At 35.7% G+C, this 13,596-nt stretch overlaps 1 long non-coding RNA gene across 1 annotated transcript; it reads right to left on the bottom strand.

Annotated features, from left to right (window-relative positions):
• Positions 1-542: 542 nt before the first annotated feature.
• Positions 543-12,121, bottom strand: LOC116551348. The gene is made up of 4 exons (XR_004268870.1): positions 12,057-12,121; positions 6,184-6,261; positions 2,246-2,305; positions 543-593 (listed from the first exon to the last, which is right to left on the bottom strand). It is a non-coding gene; the product is annotated as an uncharacterized LOC116551348 (long non-coding RNA).
• Between the last annotated feature and the right edge of the window lie 1,475 nt (positions 12,122-13,596).

Here is a 13,596-nt window from a genome sequence, read left to right as displayed (position 1 = left end):
AGGTATGAGCCACCATGCCTACCAATATATCTTTTTCTATTTCCTTTTATAAAGGAGGAGGGTATTTTCCTCCTACCTTCAAAAATCACATGTTCTATGTTGTGAATGTTGTCCAAAATGGTAATAAATTCTATTTTCTTTGGCATTCAAGTTTACTTGAGTTCATTATGAATCTTTTTGCTAACGTGGATTCTGAATTTTTTAAAATGCAGGAATAATGTGATTTAAAATAAGATATTACAAGGAAAAAATTTGGGGAAAAAAGTCACAAAGTATTAACTGAGAGAAGATACAAAATGATTTGTATGAAAACTTTCTATACATTTTGGAAGATAGCTGCCCTGAACTTTTTTTAGCAAGAAGTTAAAAACAATTATATTTAATCTTTTTGATGAAAATGGTAATTTCATTGCTTACATCTGACAAATTCAAGGTCTATTTAAGCATAATGGACTAGCCGTCCCTTTTTATCTGGAAGAGAACAAAAATTGTGATACAGTCTCCGATTCAGAGGAAATATAAATTCTCCTTCCATTCACTTGCCTTTTATTTATTTTGCTGGAAGATCACCTTCTCAGCAGTGCTGTGTACCTCTAAAGAACGAAAATTTATAAGGTCATTTATCTTAATTATTAACAATATATATCAAGCACCAATATTTATATGCCATGGAGACAGATTTTTCAGAAGAAAAAACATTGAAGATCATCACATCATCTCTGATGTGTAGAGACAATACATGTTGTTAGAAATACTCCTACCCTATTATATAGGTAATGCTAAGAGAAATAGGAATTTTATTTTTTTCTAGGGAAATAGTTTTCCAACAAGTGAGAATGTCTAAAGTTGTTTATTGTTTACATGGTGAATTTCTGGAGCATAAGCTTTTAAAGTGTGGGGACATTAGAGTAACACTTACATAGCTAGGCTGAATGCTTATGTATACTATAAACAGTGCAGTGAAGGCTCTGAGGGTTAATGTAGGACAGTGCAGCAGCATCATTTCGGGAAAAGTAGAAATGTTGTTCTTAAAGAAGTTTATTTGGCCTGGCTTAAGACAAGAGGATGATGTAGACTAATGAGAATGACCAATCTTGTGATCTTTTAATACCACTCTATCTGTATCCTGGAGGAAGTTACAAAACATCTCTGAACGTTCTGAACGTTACATTCCTGATCTTTAAAAAAGAAATGATATTACTTGATATTAATAATATGTATCTTGTAGTTTGTTGTTAACCTCAGAAGCAATACATCCAGTCATTTGTAATTTACAAAAGCCACATATAAAAATAGCATTAGTTTCTAATGTGATCGTTATCATTATTAGTATTAACTTTGGATATGTATACAGTCTTGTATATTCCATAAATTATGTCATAAACTTCTGCCACTTTCCACATGGAAAATTTAAAAGTGTTTCTTCATTTTCAAAAGGTCATTTTTAGTTGTGTCTTTTTTCTATTTCATTATTTTAAAGAGAAAAGCAATGCTACACTGATTCATTTTAATTCTCTGTGAAACATTATCTGAAATTGCCTTTTCAGGGAAGGTTCAGTCTGTACTTCTTATCTGGTATTACATTTAAGCAAGGAATACACTTATCCTAAAATCATCATGTTTCTAGAAATTTGATCCTAAGTAATCTTCTGAAAAAAAAAAAAGTCCTAAGTAAAAACATACTATTTTAAAAATCAAGAGATATTCCAATATTCAGAGTGGCTAGAATACCAAGTGAAATTCATCCCCTCTGGCCATTTGTTTTTAAGTACATCATTCTTTCTATAAATTCTTTTTATATGAGAGAGAGAGGAGAGAGTGAGAGAGAGAGAGAGAGAGACAGACAGAGAGAGAGAGAGAGACAGAGAGAGGGAGAGAGAGAGACCCTTGAGAAAGTTCTGTTTCTTTCATGTTTTATCTTTGATCCCACCAGCTCCCTTTCTGGAAGTGTGCCAGATCTCTTTGATGAGGATGCTACAAAATAGTGCGTGGGTACTGCTATTGATGCCTTCTGCTGCTCTGGATGAACTTGGCTGAGCTATGCCAGCCTCAGGGGCAACAGGTGCATTTATCTCAAGCCTATGATCATAGACTTCTTATAACCTACAGTTACCAGAGATACTCAATTTGCCTGGCCTCATTTTGTTTTGCTCACACAAGGAAGAAGGAGTATTATGAAGAATCAAAGCCAAGAAAATGGCCAGTGTTCTCCATAGCAGTTAAAAACTGACACTCATTCGTTCACCTACATTGGTTCCATCCTTCCTGTCCATTGTTCTGAAGAATAAAAACCATCTTTTTGGACCTAATATAAAAAAAAATACTCTTTACTTTTACTAAGAGTAAACAATTAATGAGTGCCTATGTATCTGACACTCTTAAGTATTTTATAGCCAGTCATGGTAGCTCACTTATGTAGTCCCAACACTTGGAAGGCTGAGGAGAGTGAATTGCATGAGCCCAAGGGTTCAAAACCAGCCTGGGCAAAATGGTGAAACCCTGACTCTAAATGGGAAAAACAAACAAACAAACAAACAAACAAATAAATATAAGTAGCTGAGCATGGTGACATGTCCCTGTGGTCCCAGCTACTCCAGAGGCTGCGATGAAACTATCGTTTGAGACCAACAGGTCAAGTCACTGTTGGAATGAGCCCTGTTCAAATCACTTCACTCTGTCCTGGGTGACACAGTGAGACTCTGACTCAATATAACAAGTAAAAATAAAAAAAATTTAAAAGCATTTTCCATGTAAACTTTCTATAATTCTCACAACCTTGCAATGGAAGTATCACTGTTGTTTCCCTATTACAGATGAGAAAATTAAGCAGCTTGTTTAATGTTAAATAACTATTAAAGTGATTTTTACATAATAGAGATATAAAAACAAAGGATTTGTTATATACTTGTAGGAAATATAACATCATACTGATGTTATAATAAATTATGAACATTTTTGATATGATTTGGCTGTTTCCCCACGAAAATCGCAAATTGTAACTCCAATAATTCCCATCTGTCATGGGAGGGACCCAGTGAAAGATAATTGAATCATGAGGGTGAGACTTTCCCATGCTGTTCTCATGATAGTGAATAAGTCTAATGAGATCTGATGGTTTTATAAAGAGGTTTCTCCTGTACATGTTCTTTCTCTTGCCTGCTGCCATGTAAAATGTGCCTTTTGCTTTCTGCCATGATTGTGAGGCCTTCCTACCCATGTGGAACTGTGAGTACATTAAACCTCTTTTCCTTTATACTCTTGTCTCAGGTATGTCTTTATTAGCAGTGTGAGAACAGACTAATACAGTAAATTGGTACCAGGAGTCGGGGCCTGCTATAATGTTACCTAAAAATGTGGAAGCGACTTTGGAAATGGGTAACAGGCAGAGGTTGGAACTGTTTGGAAGGCTCCGAAGAAGATAGGCAAGGGTAGGAAAGTTTGGAACTTCCTAGAGACTTGTTGAATGGCTTTGACAAAAACGCTGATAATAATATGGACAACAAAGTCCAGGCAGAGGTGGTTTCAGATGGAGATGAGGAACTTGTTGGGAATTGGAGTAAAGCTCACCCTTGCTAAGTGAAGAGACTGGCAGCATTTTGTGGAACTTTGAACTTGAGAGAGATGATTTAGGGTATCTGGGGGAAGAATTCTAAGTCGCAAAGCATTCAAAAGGAAGCAGACCATAAAAGTTTGGAAAATTTGCAGCCTGATGATGGAATAGAAAATAAAAGTTCACTTTCTGGGGAGAAATTCATGCTGACTGCAGAAATTTATATAAGTAACAAGCAGCTGAATGTTAATCACCAAGATAATAGGGAAAATGTCTGCAAGGCATATCGGAGAGTTTTCTCAGCAGCCCCTTCCATCACTGGACTAGAGCTTAGGAGGGAAAAATTGTTTAGTGGGGCTGAATTCAGGGACCCCCCTGCTGTCTGCAGCATCCCAGCTGCTCTAGCCTGGGCTAAAAGGGACCAAAGTACACCTTGGGCCATTGCTTCAGAGCCCCAAACCTTGGCAACTTCTACATGTTGTTGAGCCTGCCAGTGTGCAAAAGTCAAGAATTGAGGTTTAGGTACTGCAGAGGTGTGCTGCAGGGACAGAACCTTCATGAAGAAGCTCTGCTGGGGCAGTATGGAAGGGAAATGTGGAGTCAGAGCCCCACACAGAGTCCCTACTGGGGCACTACATAGTGGAGCAATGAGAAGAGTGCCACGGGCCTCCAGACCATAGAATGGTAGATCCACTGACAGCTTGCACTGTGCACCTGGAAAAGCCGAAGACACTCAATGCCAACTTGTGAAAGCAGAGAGGAGAGCAGCTGTACACTGCAAAGCCACAGGGGTGGAGCTGCCCAAGGCTGTGAGAACCCACCTCTTGAAACAGCGTGACCTGGACTTGAAACATGGAATAAAAGGAGATTATTTGGAGCTTTAATATGTAACTGCCCTACCAGATTTCAGACTAGCCTAGGGCCTTTAGCCCTTCATTTTGGCCAATTTCTCCCATTTGGAATGGACGTTTTTATCCAATGCCTGTTCCCCCATTGTATCTAGGAGTAACTAACTTGCTTCTGATTTTATAGGCTTGTAGCCGAAAAGGACTTGCTTTGTCTAAGATGAGACTTTGGACTGTGGACTTCTGAGTTAATGCTGAAATGAGTTAAGACTTTTAGGGACTATTGGGAAGGCATGATTGGTTTTGAAATGTGAAGACATGAGATTTGGGAGGGGCCAGGGAAAAATATGGTTTGACTGTGTCCCAACCTGAATCTTAAATTGTAGCTCCCATAATCCCCACATGTCGTAGGAGGGTCCTGGTGGGAAATAGTTGAATCATGAATGTGGGTCTTTCCCATGCTGTTCTTGTTCTTTTATAAAACCATCTGAACTCAGGAGATGGTTTTATAAAAGGGAGTTCCCTGCACACACTCTCTCTCTTTCCTGCTGCCATGTAAGCTATGCCTTTCATCTTCTACCACGATTGTGAGGCCTGCCCATCATGTGGAACTGTGAGTCCATTAAACCTCTTTTTCTTTATAAATTACCCAGGCTTAGGTATGTCTTTATTAGCAGTGTGAGGACAGAATAATGTAATTTTAATCCCCAAAATGACTACTTAAACCTAGCATATCTAAGTGCATGTTCATTTTTTATGACAAAGAACAATGTGCCTAATAAACCCAAAATTGTTTAATTCTCCCCTGCCAGGATGGTGCTTTTCAAATTTTGATGAGCATATTAATAAATTGGAACCTTGTTGAATACAGATTCCTTTCAGCTGTTCTGCAGTAGTTCCTGAGATTATGCATTTCTGATGATCTCACAAATGATGATGCTCTGCAGGCAACTTTTGTGTAGCAAGCCTTAGTATATCATTGGGTTCAACTTTAATATAGTAGTTGGTTCTATATTTCAATGAAATCCTTGTGCTGCAATATGGTAATAGTTTAGTTATTGCATAAGCCAATTAGCACTGAATAGGGCTGCATCATTAAAAAAATTATAAATATAGCCCCAGCTGGCTATCTCACATATTCATAAGATGTACTTTTAAATTAAATTATGAGACCAAAAAATGGAGCAAAGCAACCACTGTTGTCACTGTGAATGCCAGTGAGATGCCCAAAGGAAACATGAAAGCATATATCATAAAAAAAGAAAGTTGGGATTATACATTTTATGAGTGCAAAAACATGCATACAAAAAATTACATTTTTACCCCGCAAAATTATATTCACTTAAATAAATACCATCACTGCCTATCTAAGTTTTAAATGATAACTTGACTGCCTATATATGATATAGAAAAATATTTTTCATGTATGCTTCTCAAATCCTATCCTAGTTCTGTTACATAAGTTCCATTATAGTAATACTAGCACAAAAAAATGTTTTTGCATTCCCAACATTTGCCTGAAATTGCCCATTCCCAAATTAGCCTTTACAGCAATTTCATGGACATTTTAGTTCAAATGTTGCATTTCCTTCCAGTCATCCAGATTCCCCATGTCGAATTCCCACCAGCGGTACTGGTACTTATACAGTCACAAGAATAGAAGCAAGGCAACAGCATGAAGGGTATCAGTTGTGTCATAGTATTCATAATTAGCCACTTTATGGGAAAAAAATCACTGCCTTACAAAGATACCTGAAATTAGTTTCACACAATAACCCTTTTCTGTACCTGTATTGGCAGCATCTTGGGCTCAGCTGGAGAGCGGAGGACACTCTGTATTGCAGCACAGTCAGAAACCAGTCACACCTGCAGCCTCATAAGTGATGAGCATTGAAATAGAAATTCCCGGTGTCACAATTAACTTTGACAAACTATGATCATTGAACACTCAGTTTAAGTGCATGTATAAATACACAGTAAACTTCATGGAACTATTATCAAAGCTACAAATTGAGCTACTGAAATTTGAGAACAAAGACTAAATTAGGTAAGACTAAATTAGCCCAGGTACACTTAAAAATGTACTTGGGCTTTAAAAGAAAATACATAGTTGGTGCATTTTATTTTTAGTTTCTTTTTCTCTTCAGTTAAGAATACTTGGCACTGATGAAAGAGTTGTGAATGCTTTACTCTATTTTACACTATAATGTTTAGGAGAGATTCACAACCCGTATCATATATCTTCTAGATGGGTCTTTAAAACACCGACTGGTGAGCCTCACCCTGTTGTATTCAGTCAGCCTACAGTGGGCCTTAGAATTAGCAGTTCTGAAAGTCTTTCTTGTCCTGATGATGCCACTGGACCCTAGATTACACCTGAAGAATTACCTTCTTAAAGTATACTGTCAAATTGTGTTCTCTAGATTGGTTTGCCTAATTTGTTTTTAGTTTGCAAACTCTTGTGAGTTTTGTTGTTGTTGTAGTTTTAATATTATTTATGTTTTCTATTGCTTCAGTTGTAAATCTTTCATGTAAAAATTTGCAACCATGTTATTCCAGTTAATATTTGTGTGTTCTATTATTCTTCTAAAGTAATCTATATTGTTAAAAATTCAGAAGAAAGTTAAAATGTATCCTCTTTTTCTTTGTACCTGACATACAAGCTTTAGAAATGTACTGATAATTTGCTCATTTTATAAATAATTGTTCAAAGAGATGATATAATATAAAGCCATAGAAAACATAAGAAAATGAGGAAAGGACTTCCATGTTAACTGTGAATAATATCTGCAGAGGGCAGTATGGATAGCCTGTATCCACAGTGTCCTCCCTACCAATAGGAACATAATTATCAATCAGGGTTTGGTGTGGAGTCAACCACTTTGGCCATGAGTACATCTGACATCACAAGCTCTCTAGACTATACCATCAGTCTATAAACTATACCTATTATATGACTCCCCTGTAAGGTACCTCTCTGTGAAAAGTACAGCTCTAATACCATCAGGTTTCAGTACATGAAAAAGAAACTTGACAAGATTGATAATAGGATGAATAAAAAAATCAGTTCTAGTTGTACAAGAGAACTGGCTGTACTATGTGTTAGTGGTTAGCCTGGAATAACTTCTTCAAATTATTGGTAAAGTCATTTCAGGAGAAGATAAAATTTTAGGACTCAATGTTAGTCCTGAAAAACTGAGACTTGTGGCTGGAGTTATGGGTCCCAGGGATTTGGGGACAGCTCAGTATTTATGTATTCCAGTGACTAATTCAAAGCCTAAAAGATAAAATAAGTTGTTTCTGATTGAACCTCAAGAAATGGACATATTTACATATTCTAGAAATGAGAAATAAAGCATTGTAGGTGCACATTGTATGAATTGTATCAAAAACCTTTAAAGTCTGGACCCATAACTTAGCTTCTTTGAAATTTTGAGCAGGTTCTACTTAATTTACAACTAAATGTCAGCAATACTGAAGAATGAAAATAGTCATTACTGTGAGCACATACTATGAGAACTGATTTGGAATACAAATCACAACATTTTCTTCTGGTTTTATCTCCCTTCTTAATCCCCAAATTGCCTCATCATTTTACAGTTTAATATTGTGAAATGGATATGCAGAACCAGATACTGATATAAACCAGTATGATAATGTTTAATTCACTTTGGTTATACCCACATTTTGGGGAACCTCATTAAACAAAGTAGACCCCCCCAAAAATGACAAAGGGCAAGTCTTGAGGCTATTTTTGGCTACACAAAGTTAAATGTATGATTGAAATATGTGGAGAAAGTCTAGAAGAAAATTTATCTTTGTGTCAACACAGTAGCTTGAAATCTTTTCTTTAAAAGAGACTGGAGTTGTTTTTTGGATCTACAAGATGAAGTCCTGGAGATATTTTGCACAACATTGTGGATGTACTTAAGACTACTGAACTATACACTTGAAAAGGGTAAAGATGGGAAATTTCAGGTAATGTAATTTATCACCACAATAAAAAAATCACTGGGATCTAAAAATTCACATGCTAACTTTTTGATAGAATCCTGCCCTTAAAACCCTATGAATACTATTATATAATTTTTTCATTCAATAGTATATCATACAAGTTATATATTCATTAATACAGCAAAAATTATTGTTTTAATCACCTGCTTTGTAAAAGACATGGCTATTTGTGTGAATGTTATAGACATGAACAAAACTGTTCCTACCTTCACTGGGCTTACAAAATAAATGGAGGTTTTTTTGTTTTGTTTGAATTTTTTTTTTTTTTTTTGACAGTCTCACTCTGTTGCCCAGGCTGGAGTCCACTATGAATTCAGTTCACTGCAACCTCCACCTCCCAGGTTCAAATGAATCTCCTGCCTCAGCCTTCCAAGTAGCTGGGATTATAGGTGCCTGCCATGCCTGACTAAATATTTGTAGTTTTAATAGAGACGAAGTTTTGCCATGTTGATCAGGCTGGTCTCGAACTCCTGACCTCAGGTGATCCACCTGCCTCGGCCTCTCAGAGTTCTGGGATTACAGGTGCCCAGCCAGAGAGTTTTTTCCACATGTCATTTTGATACGTGTCATCTTTTTAGATCCGGTCCAATGTTCCATTGGATACACTTAACTCTGTTTTATTTATTCTCTTACTGTTGAATACTCTGAAGAATTCCACTTTTTGGCTATTAAAAATAATACTGAAATACTTTAAAAAATATATATATTTGAGCACATGGGAGAATCTATTTTTTTGAAATGCATGTAGACATGCAATTGGATGCAAAGGATTTTTGCATTTCAAATTGTCAAAGTTTTTGCAACACTGTTTCAAAAGTACTTATACCAATTTAATCTCTCTTTATCTTACATATAATTCCTTATTTCAACCTTACCATCCAACAGCTACAAACTCATAATAATTGTACATACATAAATATCATAAATTACCTCTCTTTTTATTTTTTATTAATTCAATTGATATCCATATATGAGGTAGTATATTTTAGTAGTAAATGGTAATATTCTATAGCCTTGTTAATCACAGTGTAGTTATTGAACAGGCAACAACAACATCACCGGGGAGCTTGTTAGAAACACAGAATCCTGAGCCCCAACCCAGATACACTAAATCATAATCTGCATTTTAACAAGATCCCTGGTTGATTCAAATGCAAATTAAATTTTGAGAAGTGCTGATTTAAGATACACAGCCCTAGGTTTTGATCTTGTTATACTGCACAAATACTTTACATCTATGTGAACATGGCCAAGTGAATCTACCTAAGTTTTTACATCTACATAATGTGAGCAGTATTATTTATCTCATTTGGTCATTGGGTGATTTCAATGAAATAATATTTATAAAGTAAGTACCAGAGAGTTTGGTATATAATAATTATCCAGTAAATATTGGCTTCTCTTAGTTACAGTGTATGCTATATTTATCATATTATTATTATCTGATTAGTATTTATTTTTTGCTGACTGCCTGTTCTTGATATTAACTACTAAGAATTTTTAAAATTGAATTTAGTAAGGTTTCCTATATTTGTGATTTACTTTTTTTGTGTACTAGTATAAATAGAACTTTCCTTTTTTAATATATATTTCATTGGAAGAACATGTAATTATACTCAACATTTATGACATTTATATAGTTTTAATTATTTAATCCTAATAAATTATTTTTCCAATATACTTGCTATGAAATTTATGTATTATCACTGCTTTCAAAAGTATTAAAAATACCTAAAATTTTAGCCTGTTCAGCAATGAGTGCTAGTCTTTTTTACCATGTCTCTTTATGCTGTGGGCCCTTTTTAAAGATTCAGAAGGTCAGGCCTTTAACCCTTCCCTAGAAGGACTGCTGCATACTTTAATAAATCTGCCTGCTATTTTTCCCCACTTTATGTGGAGGTTACATTTTTATTGCTTTAGTCTTATTTCCTTACTTTTAGCTCAACTAAGTTTTTGTTTTATCAACTTATTGAGAGTAAAGAATTGGATACAGATTTATTTTCTTCCTCTACAAAACACTTTCATCACCTCTGGGGACATGTGCACAATATTACTGACCTCCCACAGTTAAGCATTCTGTTTACTCATTGCACGAAATATTTTATCTCTGATCAGCATGGAGGCCTACTGGGTACTTTTTTCATAAATGATAGGCATCTTCACTTTTTAGCTTCAGAAAAGTTTTCTTTAAATATCCATAACCATTTCAGTGTTGCTTCCTTCTTAAAAATGAATGCGTTTGTGTTAATGATTTAGAATTCCCGATGGAGAATAAAGAGATGGTAAATTTTATTCCATGACCAAGACAGGGGAAAAAAGGGGGAAAACTACCAGTAGATTCTTTCTGATTAAAAGCTTCTTTATATATACTTTGTAACTACTCATAATTAAAGATGTAGACATATATATATATGTATATATATATGATTCATATTGCTATTCTTATATTAGAGGAGGATATCCGTGATTTCCAACTTTATTTTCAAATTTTCTTCCCCCACTTTTTATTTGAAACACAGACAATCTATAAAGTTATACTCCAGATGATGACAAGTTTCTCATAGGAAAGGAAGGACACAGAAGTAGATTTTGCCTTTGGAAGAGTATGGGAGGAAAAGGTGGTAGCCATTGGGTGGGTAAGAAGAAAACTAGAATAAGCATATAAATAACAGAAACTTGATGGTCAGGGACTTGTGTGATGGTTTAGAATTCTAGGTAGTCACAAAGATGAAGAGTGCTTTCAGCCTCTTGTCAGCTCCTCCATAGGCTTCCATCAGATGCTCATAACAAAATTTTGGTTCATTTTGGGAGACTGAAGAGAACTCTCAAAGGGGCATGTGCATAAATGATGGTTAGTTTTTGCTTCAGCATGGGTGCCATCTACTAAGGCCTTCTTCCATACAAAGGGAAAAGCATCTGCCACCAGGTTAAAAGTAGAAATTCTTTCACTGTCAATCATCACCATCCCCCCCACCCCGCCGCCCAATCCGTTCCTGGTAAATTTTGCCAGTGTGCTAGCGGTAAAAGCAAAAGTTATCTGTATCGGGAGATGGGTAAGAAATTGCCACAGCAGAAGTCCCAGACAAAAGCCAGGGTCAGCTAAGTGAAGGGAAGAAAACCTATGCATGGTCTTTCATCATCACTGGTGCTACACAAAACTCTTTGCTTCTGGGCCAGGGGCAGTGACCCACGGCCACAAGAAAGGAGGCAGGAAACAGACTTGAACATAGGTTGCTGGTAACACAAGGCAGAATTCACCTTCCATAGTGGATGTGTAAGGATGCTGAGAAAAACTCATCCCTGAAGATCACATGGAAATGCCCTTCTATAAGTGACAAGCTCCAGCATTTCATACATGGACAGAAGAAATGCAAATCGGCTTGGGGAGACCACCATCTTCGATGCAGGAATTCAGTCTTGCTGAAATTAGAGCTTAGCACTGAGAAAAAAATGGTCTTGCACTTCAAATGTCACTCTGTTCTGAAGTAGCAGCTGTCTACCACTGGAGAAATTTGAGGTCTGTGGTGCATTTAAGGTAACTCAAGCAATAATAAACTGAAACCTAGCTCAACTACAAAATAGAAGGACTCAGCTCCCCATATCAACAGAAAGAAACTATACATTTTCTTGGCATATGTATTGTTTACCTCAGTTTTTGGTGTAATTTTATCAACCAATGTCCATCACCTGGTCATATATGCATATACTACCTGTTTTCAAGAAAAAAAGCAGTCAATACAACCAGAAACAGTAATAATACAGATTTTGGTATTATATACTATGAGAAGGGGATTAAAGTAATTATAATTAATATATTACGGGACTACTGGAAAGGTGGATAACATTCATTCATGAGCCGATGGGAATTATTATAAGAAAAATGGAAAACGTAAAAAGCATCACATTGAAAATAGGGTAGATACACAATGTGTACACAGGTGCACAATAAAAAAAATGAAACAAATACCAAGTTCATATACATACACTCATGCACACATTTGCTTAACTGTGTTCTAATTAAGTCGATGAAAGCCAATAATAAACAAAATATCCTGTTGGAACTCAGTGGGGAAAACATATATAAAAAGGAAGAGAAATAAAAATGATAGCAGAATTCTTATCCCAAACTGTGCAGACCAGAACACAGTGGAGTGAGATCTTTAAATTACCAAAAATAAAAATCTATCAACATAGAATTCTAGAGCCAGAGAAAATATGTTTTAAAAGTTAAGATGAAATATATAGTTTTTCAACAAAAGAATACTAGTAAATTCATTGCCAGGAGAATTGCACTGCAATCAATGTTAAATAAAAGAGCTTTTTAGAGAGAGAAATCATGGTAAAATAAAGAATGTAGAACCAGTAATGTGTGAGGAAATGTCAGATAATTGTCTGACTATTCATCTTAAAAGATTATTTGTTTGTTTGTTTGTTTGTTGGAGACTGATTCTTGCTCTGTCGCCCAGGCTGGAGTGCAGTGGTGTGACCTCGGCTCACTGCAACCTCTGTCTCCTGGGTTCAAGCAGTTCTGCCCTAGCCTCCAGAGTAGCTGGGATCACAGGATGTGTGCTGGCTGATTTTTGTATTTTTTATCAGAGACAGATTTTTACCATGTTGCCCAGGTGATCTCAAACTCCTGACCTCAGATAATCTGCCCACCTTGGCCTCCCAAAGTGTTGGGATTACTGGCATGAGCCACCATGCCCCGCTCATCTTAAAATATATTTGCCTCTAAAACAATATAGAAACCCTACACAAATAAAGAAACCAATACTCTAAACAAATATGGAGACAATGTTTTGTATGAATAATAACATTCTTAAAATTAGCTTGCACAATAGGAATAACAAAAAAATGGGAGTGATAAAAGCAGGTATTTTGATGTGTTTTTATACTTCATATTAGGTAGCATAAAAATTTTGGAAAACAGCCAGATAAGTTATAGTTATATAGTAAGTCATAGAGAAATATTTTAAATTAAAACAGTTGAAAACTATTAAACATAAAGCAATAGTGAGAATAAAATAGGATCATAAAACTGCGTACTTATTTAAAAAATAAGCAGAAAGAGAAGAAAAGTGAAAAAGAAAGATTTCACAAGAAAAATATCAGAGTGGTTGATTTAAGCACAACCACACTGGTAATCACATTAAATAAAAATAGTTAAACCAATTAAAAGGGAGACTG

This window comes from Sapajus apella, unplaced genomic scaffold (genome assembly GCF_009761245.1).
Source record: "Sapajus apella isolate SASKATOON/1434 unplaced genomic scaffold, GSC_monkey_1.0 scaffold9, whole genome shotgun sequence".
NCBI lineage: Eukaryota > Metazoa > Chordata > Mammalia > Primates > Cebidae > Sapajus > Sapajus apella.
The sequence above is the reverse complement of the archived record's forward strand: the minus strand, read 5'-3'. Positions and strand labels throughout refer to the sequence as shown.